The sequence below is a fragment of the Hyposmocoma kahamanoa genome, unplaced genomic scaffold, assembly GCF_003589595.1.
Source record: "Hyposmocoma kahamanoa isolate Upper Pololo Valley unplaced genomic scaffold, ASM358959v1 78, whole genome shotgun sequence".
Lineage (NCBI taxonomy): Eukaryota > Metazoa > Arthropoda > Insecta > Lepidoptera > Cosmopterigidae > Hyposmocoma > Hyposmocoma kahamanoa.
In genome coordinates, this window is record NW_020653945.1 from 25,126,438 (window position 1) to 25,139,164 (window position 12,727).

Below are 12,727 nucleotides of genomic sequence, written 5' to 3' on the forward strand. Positions count from 1 at the left end.
ACACTCGTATGATGTTTTTATGAAGATCTTGTCGGTTCCTTTCATAAATTCACTCTATTTTAATGCCTTTCATTATGTAACAATCGCGTAAAATACTATTTATATTATTCATATTCAGTATAAGAATTGTAACAATACAAAGAACATTTATTTACATTTTTTTTGAAACTTTTAATTTTGAAGTTGATAATAAAAAAAAAATTGTTGAAACTATTCTATCTTTCTATCAACTTCCTTGCCAATGTCGCTTGGCTTCTTGAAGACTGTTTCATAGCGGACATCGAGTTTGTAAGTGTCTGCCTCTGCCTTTGCCATCATATGCCTTGCTAGATATCGCGACGATTGAGATGGTACAAACTAGAAGAAAATGAGAACTGTCATTACTTTGAACAAAGATCGCAAACGGAGTATTTTTTACCTACAACTCCAGTAATACATATAGAATAGATAATACCTCCCTCTTAAATATATGACTAAAAATATTGTCGTATAAATACAATACGGTAGTAAAGTTATTGTTGTTACACAATTAATAATGTGAAATAAAACTGTAGGCTGGGGTTGTAGAAATTCCAAGGTGGAAATGCGAAAGCACAAAGCTATACGCAAACGACTGTGCTTTGTTCACTGAATGCCCTAACTTGTGTTTTCAAGGCGAGAATGAATAGGACTCGTCGTCGATCGTTACTTGCCATGAGGTTGGAGATCAAATGCGCACTTACTTTTTTTATATAAAAAATAATTTTATATCCACTCTTAATGCAGTTATTTCTGGAAGTTTAGATAAATATACTATGTCTATTCCGACTGGCTGTAAGGTATGATGATTTAATGATGACGACCTTTGCCAATTCAGCGCTGTAATATACCACAGCGAAGTGGAGAAAGGAGAAAGAATGTGTGAAATCACGGAGAATGTATCATGGAATTAGACGATTTAATTCCACCTTCGAATGATGGAAAGGGAAGGCAAAGGCTGATAAAGGGAAGGGAACCCAAGCCTACATCCCACATCCCAAAGATTCACACGAAACGTTACGCTTCCACATTTATATGGCAAACGGCTATGGAATGGAATTCCTTGCCTGCAGACTTATTCCCTGGACGTTATAACGTGGTCCTTTTCAAGGCGAGAGTGAACAGGCATTGTTTAGGTTTGCATGCTCTATTATCGACCTCATCGTCACTTACCATCAGGTGATGTGGAGGTGAAATGCGCACTTGCGTTTGTGTAAAGAAACGTGTTTCAATAGCCAATAGCAGCTTCATTTTCAGAGCGAAGATGTGAAAATAAAGAAATATCATAAAACACAAGTCTTTTCCGCCCCGTTTTGGTAAATAGTGAGCCTACTAAGACTACTCAATATCAATGTACTAAATATACCAAAACAATATGGAGTTCTTAGTTTTCGCGATTGTTACACATAGGAAATGAAACTATTTTGGTATGAAACTATGGTCACGGTTGACTGGGATGGGACCTGTAAAGGGCCCGAAACGTCGGTTTGTTTGCAAAAACAAATATACACGATTTAAATCCGGAAAAATAGTTTCATTTCCTATACCAGAACAATATTAGTACACTTAAGGCTAATAGTGAATTACCTCTCTAGACTCGTAGCGTTTTCTCAACTGACGTACAACAAACTCTTGCGGACCCCACGTGGAACACGGCGTAAAAAGTGCAAGCCAACGCTAAAAACAAAAATTCTTTAAAATGCAAATTGATTATTTGAAAAAGTTTTTTTCTATCGAGTTCAACCGTTATGGGTGGCCAGTGGACTGACTGGCCACAAAAACTGACTGACTACACCGACTTTCCTCTCGACAAAAGACGACGAGGACAGTTCTGACCAAACTACTGACCTGAGAAGACGACGTCTCCGAAACGTGTTGTACAGACACACCATATGAATAGTGTCACTAAGGACTAACATACATTAAAGGCTTGGACACTGGGTAAGGGTTACATTAAAAGCATGAAATTGGGTCCACGCAACAGAGTGCCCAAAATGCTGAATCGTTCCATCTTTGTTGGACTATGCCAAGACGCTAGACGGTGAGTAAGGTAACTCAGTAGTTATTTTAGCTAGTTAGTAGTAGTGTAGACGACATTTTTCGCGACATGGTGTTGCTTACTCTTCCGAGGACTTTAAGATTCATCACGGCATTGAAACCAACGAATTCCCGAATTGTGGATGATAGCAATCATTAGACCTATTCCTATTATTTCTATTTCTAACTTCCAGACCTTGGGACTACCTCGAAAGGAAGAAAAAAAATATTGGACAAACGTTCAATATTTTTTTAATAGAGACTATAAGTTTTTTTTTATAGATACACCTGTTGGTGAACCGATCAAAGCGAACATGCCATGACTAAATTTTAAGATGTCCTAAAGAAAGGCCAGGTCAAGAATACCTTTTACCGACGAGCGCGTAGTAAACATTGATGCGTGATGAAGAGAAGAAAAATGCATATCAGGCTCGTAGGAAGCGGAACGCTGTGGTGTCAACCTATCCCGATGGGAAAAGGGCGTCAAGTATATGTGCGTATGTACTGCTATAATCAGTTTATAAAAGAATCTTCGGAAATCTTGAAAAAGTGCTCCGCATCAGAGATAAAAGTAGTCAAGGTCAGGTTCTACGGGAACCAAAAATTTTTAATATGGCAAATTTAGGATGGCCGTCATACAGAATTGACTTTTATTTATCTTCGCATCTGTCAATGATATAAGAGTGGCTTCTTCTGAGATATTCAAGGACGACTCGACGCAATCATGTCAACTACCCTGCACCCTCCCAAGCCCAATCCAACTGAAGTAATTACAGGCACATGGGACTTACCAACTTATATCTCAGGGCGACGGGCACAGTGGCAGTGACCCTCAGGTATTGTTATTTAAAGCACTGAGTGACACTGCAACTGTTATGGACTTACTACCAGGTGGGCGACAAAAAAATTATCAACTGAAACATAAAACCCAACTCCCCATTAGTCAAAATTTTTGTATCCCGGTGCAACGCGCAATCTAGACAATTTATATATCAATCAGTTGGGCGTCGCAAGTTTTGTGATCTACTTCCAACAAGCAGGTTTTCGTATATCTTCCTTCATATGTAGTATTACAATTCTAATTTATACATGATTCGAAATATCTCCTGAAAAATAATCTATAACGTTTACAAGTCAGAGTGGGCTATGTTTTCACCTAGATAAGTTTAGTAGACATGTGAAACGAACCTTTTTTTCTTTAAAAACGACTTTGTAAATTGCGTAGAAGAATCCAAAAACTATAGGTACAATGTTGATTATCCAGAAATATTTGCAGGCATATTGAAAGTTTCCATGAGAGGCAGCGACTTTAAAAACGTTTATTTCATAAAATTGATGCAGGTGGTACAGGGATTTATATACCTTCGCCTGTAAACATATATTACAAAAAATATATTTGATTTGGAAAAGAATACAGTAGGCCAATAACCTAGCGTCAAATCATCTACTTACCTGTACTCGAACAACAGGTACAGAAACAGAAAGAACATGTTTTATAGACTTCTTAAATATAAGCCAAAATTGATACTTACAGTATAAAAGATGGGAAAAATGTAGATATTAAAATTTCTCAATTTCGTTAATTCGTTCCCATAATGGAATCTTATATCATCTAACAGTCTACCAATAGGATAAAATAGCATTACGACCAAAATTTCCGTCAATGTTGGTAGAAAGTGTCCATATATTAAAAGAACTGATCGACTCTGAAATAAGAAAGTAAAGGCAGAGAGAACACTTTTCAATACTAAAGTAGTGATACCATTATTGATATTTGACGTAATTGTTACCATGAACAATACAATTTTAAAATTTGCGATACACTTTCAAACAAAATTAAATAAAATGAGAATAAAAATCAAGTATATGAGTACATTAAAAATTACAATGAGAACACTGTATACTTACTCTTTATTAAGGTATATTTACCTTATGTACCTGGGAATGTAATCTTATTTGTAAGTAGCTATTTCCTTCTTGCAAATTTTGGAAAAACGTAAAGGTTCAACAAAAAAGTCCTCTACCGTATATGTAGATAATATTCTATAATAATAATATTGGCTTCTGTACTTTTTTATATGACATTATTTACACACCCGACTACCGACTTAATCTGTTTCAATTCGCTATATATTTGCCTCTCAGCAATTAGAAATATTTTACGAAATGGGTTAATTTTCCAAACTAAGTTATCATAATATATTTTATTGGTAACACTGTCGACAGAAATCTATATAGCGACACTTTCAACTTTACTGCAAGTACGGATACTATTGACAATTTTCGTCGCATTAATGTTAAATAACGCTCATATTGTTTATTTAACCCCATACGCAAAATAATGGGAGATCTAAGTTTGAGTCCTTTGTCAGTGTATCTTTGTGTCTGTTTGTGGCATTGCAGTTTCCAAACGGATGAACTGATTTCAAACCTGCTTTTTTTTTCATTTAAAGGATTTATTAATCTAGATATTTTATTAAATCTAGATGGTTCTTAAGTATGTTATCATCAGTTATTTTTCCCAGTACAAAACGAATATTTAGTTACTTCCACAGTCTACATGGTGTTGTTTATCATCAAAGCGACAAATTATGATAATGTAAAAATAATAATTTTAAATGTACTTACAAAACTTTTTGTAACAAAGAGGACGACAAATGCAGCAACCACAATACTAACAATAACTATCCATTTTTGAACTTTGGTAAACTTCCATTCACAGAAAATCGTCTCTTTCAAGCAATTGAACAATACAATCTGGAATCATACTAAAAATTTCAAGATAAAATGCACGCAGACGAAACATCGTCAATAACAAGAATAACTACTTCAACATGTTTATAAAGATTTTCTATCGTCCTATTTAAGAGCCACGCTCTAGTCGGTGTAGATTTCTTTATATCTCATGATCCATAGACAAAGCCTTAACCTCTTTATAGTTGATCACTTTCAATTTATTTTTATTTATTCCTATTATCGGTTTTCCTCTCCTGCTCTTTCCTGTCTCTGTCTTTCTCTCAATTGAAACCTTTGTATTTTTCTCATTACGTCATAAATGTGAAAACATTTTCCAATTCTATTATTTATTGGTTTTGAAAACATTTATCTCAATGCTTGCTACAAGGATCTACTTTTAAATTACTGACACTTCCACAGTAACAAAGATATTTAGGTTATACTAACACTAATTTATATTAATTAAAAATTAAATAAACATCACCAAGTACAATTTCATTAATATTTTTACACCTGTTTACAGGTTGAATACAATGTACCTAAATTAACTTAGGATATGTACAATTACTGCTCTCTGTCAAATGAGTGTTTTCCATTTCGTTTAATCCAATTCTCAAAGATTATATATCATTGAGGTAAAACTAAATTAAGTATTAAACTTATCGTAATATTTTTTGGTGTTTTGGGTTATTGTCTTCGGAGTAAAGATCGTTGTTCTGGTAGTCAAAGAAAATTTCCATATCTAAGACTGCCAGTAATTAATGTTGGTTGTTATTATAAAAGAATTAGAATATCTACTAACGAAAATCATAAAATCAGTAAGAAATTTCGAAGTGAAGTATATCATCGTAAAAACATCGCCCAAATACATTTTATAGAAGAATGCCGGATAGTAGAAAAAGAATGGATAAGCATCTGCAAAAAAACTTAAAAGGTCAATTCACATTCTGACTCAAGGATGCATTTTCATTTCAATTCTAATCTTTAGATTCACAATCAATCTATAGATTAGAATTGAAATGAAAATGTGACACGATAACAAGTTTTGCCAACTCTTTTTATTTTGTAAGATTTAAAAACCTTACAAAATAAAAAACCGATACCAGGTGTCAAAAACACTTAATCGGCTTATTCTGTGTATCACAACTAACAAATTTCATTTATACGTAAGAAGAAAATTTGTTTTTAGTACAATAAACAATTAATTCTTTGATTTTGAGAACTGAACTATGTTTCTCAGGTGTTGACTTGGAGTTGAGACCAGATATATCGTACCCGTACTACTACTACACAGCTGCTTCAGCTGTATCAAGCTCAAGTCCGGTTGTGTATGGAGTACTGCTGCCACTTATGGTATAACTCTGCTAAATATCAACTGGCCACCTTGGATTCAATCGACAAGCGTGTCAAGAGGCTTATATGTGACTCGAAAATAGTAGAGGCGAAGCTGCAGAGCCTTGAACACCGCCGTAAAGTTGCCTGCTTATCGGATATAAATCACGGAAAGTGTGCGATGGAATTGCATAATTTGATTCCGCCTTCCCCTGATTCCATCATCGGGGAACAAGACGTGGGCTGGGATTCCACCCATAAGTCGTGGATATTCACAAGATTCACACGAAGCGTTTCGCTTCCACATTTATATGGCGAGCGGCTAGACAATGGAATAGCCTTCCTGCGGACTTGTTCCCCGAACGCTGTAACTTGGACTTTTCGAAGGCGAGAGTGAATAGGCATTATTTAGGTGTGCATGCTACATCGTCCCACTGATCATCACTTTCCATCAGGTGAAATGGAGGGCAAATGCGCACTTATTTTTTATATAAAAAAAATACTAATGTCGTATCAAGAGTTTTTGTGAGTTATGACAAAGCAGTGAGATCTTACTCAGCTTTCAGAGACCAACGTTCTTTATATTAAAATATTGTAATACACTGACAAAAAGAGATTATTAGGACACGATTCAAATGTGAAGCATAAAACCATAAGTGATCTCATGTTAACAGCAGTGGTGCCAATCGTAAAAAACAAGACGGGTGATTCATCGGATCCATCTAATTATAGACCGATTTCTTTGGCCACCGTGATTGCAAAAGTTCTGGACAGTCTGCTTGACGACCACCTGGGTAAGCACCTGAGTCTAAATGATGCACAATTTTGTTTTAGACCAGGCCTGTTGACTGAGAGTGCTGTCTTGTGTCTCAAGCATACTGTCCAGTACAATACTGTCCACTATACTGCTAGAAAGACCCCGGTTTACGCGTGCTACCTAGACCTCTCGAGCGCCTTTGATCTGGTTTCATATAATGTATTGTGGGACAAACTATATAATGAGACCAGTTTGCCGCGTGAAGTAACAGACTTGTTTAGGTATTGGTACAATAACCAAAGCTACTTTATCAGATAGGGAACTGCTATCTCGGACTGTTATGGATTGGAATGCAGGGCGAAGCAGGGGAGGCTGAGATCGCCCACGCTTTTCAATTTATATATGAATAGACTCATTGAGCTGAGCAGCACAATGGTAAAGCATGTAATTGTATTTAGTACATTCTAATGTACAGTCAATGTTCTAAGATACCTGATACCCTAGCCAAACTTTTGGTTCCGAGAGCGTTTAACAGAAAGTGTAAGTTAAATTGATTATCAAGTCATTCAGCAAATCGAGTCCGACACAAAAATTTCTTAACGGTATAGGTTGTGTTTCTTGAAATTTCGCCCGTAAGTATTGTACGTCCTGTATTAGATTATTAAATATTTATCAAATGACTTACTAAGAGTGTTTAAGACGTAAGAAAGTCCCACATCGCCCTCGCAGTGAATTTTAAGGAAGTATCCTACTATAGCTCTGAATGTGACGTATATCATATTGGATGATGCTATGGCAAAACTGTCCCAGCCTGGATTTACCTGTAGTTATTTAAAATAAACAATGAATAAAAAATATATTACTAGTAATATTTCTTTATTAAATAAGGTGGCAAAAGTGATATATGTACATATAATTGCCAAAGTTGAAGGAGACATGGAAAAAAATGGCCACGAAGGACGTTTTCAGACCAAATCGAGAATGTTCTTAAAAAAGCTGGATAGCGTAGTGAGAAGAATAGGCTAAAGCGAAGCAAGATAAATTTTCCAGGATCGTGTATAGGTAGTTACTACCTAACGTGACGGGAATTCAAAGATATGAATTTACGTATGCATGTTTCTTATTACAATGACATAAGGACAATTTATATTCACACCGCCCGAACTGTATAACAAATCATTATGTCCACATACGTAATACGTTAGTATACACGATGCAACAAAAAGTTTACCAGCTTTTGGTACCCCATATTTTCAACTGATAATTATACTCCAATTATTAAAACCTTAAACATAAAATTTGACAGATGAAAGTGTCATTATGGATATCACTATCTTGGCAGCCATTTTGCCATCCAATTAGGTATTCCAAGCGCGTTAGTGGTTAAGAATAACAATTATCACAATATAAAACAATACCGGTTCAGTGCTCCTGGCAGTCAGTACGTGAAGTATTGGAGGGCCACTTGTTGACTCTGATAGCAACGCAAAGTCGATTATCTGCAAACAAATTTTGTACACTATGGCATACGTTTTACTATTGGGAAAACCTCCAAGCAGAAAATTGGGCCTCATCCACTAAGCTGGCGCAATATGGGTCGGGGACATTGCACTACTATGAAGAGTTTAACGAACCGTTTACATTATTTATTTAAATGAAAAGTGGTGTCAAAATTACCTAATATTTTCAGTTAATTTCACGAGAGGTAAATTTAGACACATTTTCTAACTACATACTAACATTTAGAAACTATCAATTTATTCTATTTTTGGCACTGTGTTCTTTGACTGTAGTATATAACTGCCTCGGTGGCCGAACGGTTACCGTGCTGCACTGTCATGAAGAACTCCCGGACGATTTCCGGACCGGCAGAAATATTTGTATGGCCTCCATGGGTTATCGGTATAAAAATTAGAGCAGTAAAATTTGTGAATTCGTAACCGTAGTACCTACCTGAAATGGAGTGCAGGACGTAATTTTCTAAAAATTTTAATAAAAAGTCGTTTAACAAAAAACTCCGATTTTTTTATATACATATATTTTTTTAGAGTTGTTACAAACTGGGCAACATCCCGTTTCCTGTTTATCGATAAGTTTTCGGGCACCTTGTATTTGTTATAAATTTATACAGCTTAACTAAAACCACAAACGAAGGCAAAATACTTTTTCATAGAATAAAGCCCATGCCAATAATGGCACATAATTGTGAAAGATTACACTGCTTTTGGATATATTTAAATGTCGTCATATTGAGACTTCTTCCAATTTTTATATATATCTCACCCACCACCCAAGACCCCATCACACTACTTTTTTCTTTCGGGTTTTTTACATTTCTTACAAAATGGATTGAAATGGACTACCTATAATAACATAGATGCGGCAAAAACATGAAGAATTCGTGATTTCCGAATTTTCTCGATTATTATATCTACAGCCTAGTTACTGTAGGAAATTTTTTTTATCTACACACATATCATAAACCCTCTATATTGTGTTCAAAAACCGCAAATTACGACCAGCATAAAGATAAACTGTTTTGTTAGAACAAATTTCTTATCTGTGAAAATGTTATTATTGCTTCATAATAACATACAATTCAATGTTATTATTACATTCAAATTTGGAACATCTCTGAAAATCAAAACAATTTGTTTCGACCTCAATTCTAATATCAGTCGAGATGAAGTTTTATTCGAAATGAAATGTCAATAGCAAAAATATTTTGACAATTTCACACTTTATTTGATATCGAATGATATGATAGTAGGGGCCGACTCTACATTGTCTATGAATTAAAAAAACTACGGTTGTGTAACATGCTTGAGAAAAGTTTTTATTTGACTCCATTTCGCCAGTCGGAACATGCAGTTCCTGAACACATCATAGAGAGCTTAATATTTTCATTTCATTTTTTTTAAATTTTATTTATGCGCGCGTGGAAGTCTACGATACTAATTTTGAAATCGGCCAATAGTTTGCCAACGGGTCAGTTTTCTGGCAATGGAGAAAACATTAAAACTTAGTTATCGACTGATACCGAATCGTTATGGATATGCGCACCTCTATACGTGCATCTGTGAAAGTCTGCAGGAGTTGATGCTAAGAAACTCAAAATGACGTCACAGGAATGAACAGTTTTGATATTTTCCTAATAAAAATGTTACGTAATTACATCATAATTGTTAATATTTTCAATATCACATCCCTGTCGACAATTTATTACATGTGTTTAGGCCATAGCCGCCACACAGACTCAATACTTCACACGTTTGAAGGTTCTAAATGTCGCCGTACAGGTTAATAAATATATAACAGAAAACACCGATAAATTTATCGCTTTTCAATTGAATTCCATTATATTGAAATCTATATTTCTATAACAGTCGGATTGCCAAAGCCAAAAGCCAAACAATCAAGCTGAAATCTTTTCAATTATTATTATACACCCGAGTAAGGTTCATAAAACTTTATTGTTATTGGAACAATAACATTATTCGCTAACCGAGGCCTGCCTGCCTGAGTGTATGTGACACTCAGGCAGGCACGCCTCGGTTCAAAACGAAAGATTCAAAAACGAACTTTGTAACTTGTTAAGTACGTTTGTAATTTTTAAGTGTATTGAATTTCACGATGTTTTACTATCACGATTTTCAATTATTTTTTATATACACACATATCATAAACCCTCCATGATGTGTTCAAAAACCGCAAATTACGACCACCACAAAGATACACTGTTTTGTTACAACAACGTTCTTACTTCTTAACTGTGAAAATGTTATTAATAACATCAAATTCAATTTTATTATTACTTTCAAATTTCGAACATCTCTGAACAACAAAACAATTTGATTCGACCTCAATTCTAATATCAGTCGAGATGAAGTTTTATTCGAAATGAAATGTCAATAGCAAACAATCTTGACAAATTTCACACGTTACTTATATGTTACTTATATATTATATAGTTGGGTCCAGCTCTAGTTTGTCTATGAATTAAATAAAAACGCTTGTTTGACATGCGTGAGAAAAGTTTTTATTTGCCGCCATTTCGCCAGTCGTAACATGCGGTTCTTGAACACAGCATAGAGAGCTTATATTACGTGTAATAGATAAAACAGTGTATAATTAGGCATTAAATCACTCGTGTGATGTATTTAAACCCACAGTCGTATTGTATAACGCACACACTCAACATAGCCCCGCACTAGGGAAACCCTGTGTCGCGGGTGCCATGGACACACACATAGACAATCACAAATTACACCCAAACTCACGAGAGAAATAAATGTAAGCCATACAAACATTTCTCCCGGCCCGGGAATCGAACCTTGGACCTCTGCGTGGCAGTCCGGCATGGTAACCCTTCGGCCACGGAGGCAGTTGCCTTGCTATTTTGTAACAGTCACATAAACTTAGTAGTTTGTTAAAATAATTATAACAAACTAGTGGAGTAATTGCACAAACTATTGTGCAATTAATAAGATCGAATAATAAAATCGAAACACTAAGAAAAATTAATTCGATCCGGTTGGATTCGAACCAGCACACTCAGGCAATCCGTGTCAGGTGCACTGTCAATTAAGCCACGGACCGAACTAAAAAATGTCTTCTTGTTTTTGGTAATTAACGACTTTTTTGCTGTAGAATTTTAATAATCAGGGCTAGGGTATATAGTAATTATGGCTTTATTTATTTTTAACCGTTTCCAAAAAAAGGAGGATTTTCTCAATTCGACTGTATGTTTTTTTTGTATATATGTTACGTGATAACTCCAGTATTTGTGAACCGATTTTCATGATTCTTTTTTGTTAGAAGAAGTGCACCTCCATAGTGGTCCCATTTAATTTTGAAGAAAATCATTCCCCTCTAAGGATGGCTGTTCACGCATGAAGATTCATTTTTATAAATAGCGCCTAAATTTTATTAAAAGGAGCAATTATTTTAATGGTAGATTTTGCTATTCTCCAATTCAAGGCGTTTTTCACTCTCAATCACGGACTTGTATTGTAAACTGGACCGCTCACTAAGTTAACAAAACGAGCCGAGTGAGAGGCTTCAAAGTAGTAATGCGTCTCTTTCTAACAGGGTGTCCATTCATGTTTCAGCCAGCCATATTGTTTTTAACTTTTTAATTTTTACAGAAAATATGGCCGCTTACAGATGACCAAAACTAATAATATTATTTCAGAATATAAATTAGAATACTTATTTGATATGCTACTTCTTAGATGAAGGTTTCATTGCTGGCATATTTTTTTGTATTATTACAGTAAAAGCATATTACCTTCAAGCTAATTTTATTTAACCAAAATTTAAAAAGTTACTAGAACTAGATACTGCCTAAGATGATTTTATTTAGCGTTGGCAACATGTTAGACAAGGACAGACCACTACAGCTATCTTGCGTGACTCGGTTTTTTTACTTTTACTTAAAATAAACCTTAACATAACTCAATAAGGTGTAAATTTTTAATATTGGTATATCGAAGTGCGCGATCCAGTTTATGAAATATATAAATCCATGCTCTCAATATATTTTGAGTAGTGAGAACCGATTTTTGTTATCTTCTGTGTCAAGTCCCGTATAGTGGCGAACTAGGGGATGAATCCGTGTTTGGTCACTTACCGATAATCGATTTCAATAAAACTTGGTGATTATATATAATTCCACGTACTTTTGAGGTCGGGTTTTTTAGTACTCTGTACTAAGATTATCCTAAGTTTACTTAATAACAGCTTTACTGGTAACCTAACAGTTTGACCTATCGCCTCTCAAGCAGAGGGTCGTGGGTTTGAATCCAGGTTTGTGCCTCTGAATTTTTTGGAATTTATGTGCGTAAT

General features: G+C 35.1%; 1 pseudogene; it reads right to left on the reverse strand.

The window, feature by feature from the left end:
• Positions 1–210: 210 nt before the first annotated feature.
• The window catches only part of LOC113232757, a 23,881-nt pseudogene continuing 11,364 nt past the window's right edge, over positions 211–12,727 (reverse strand).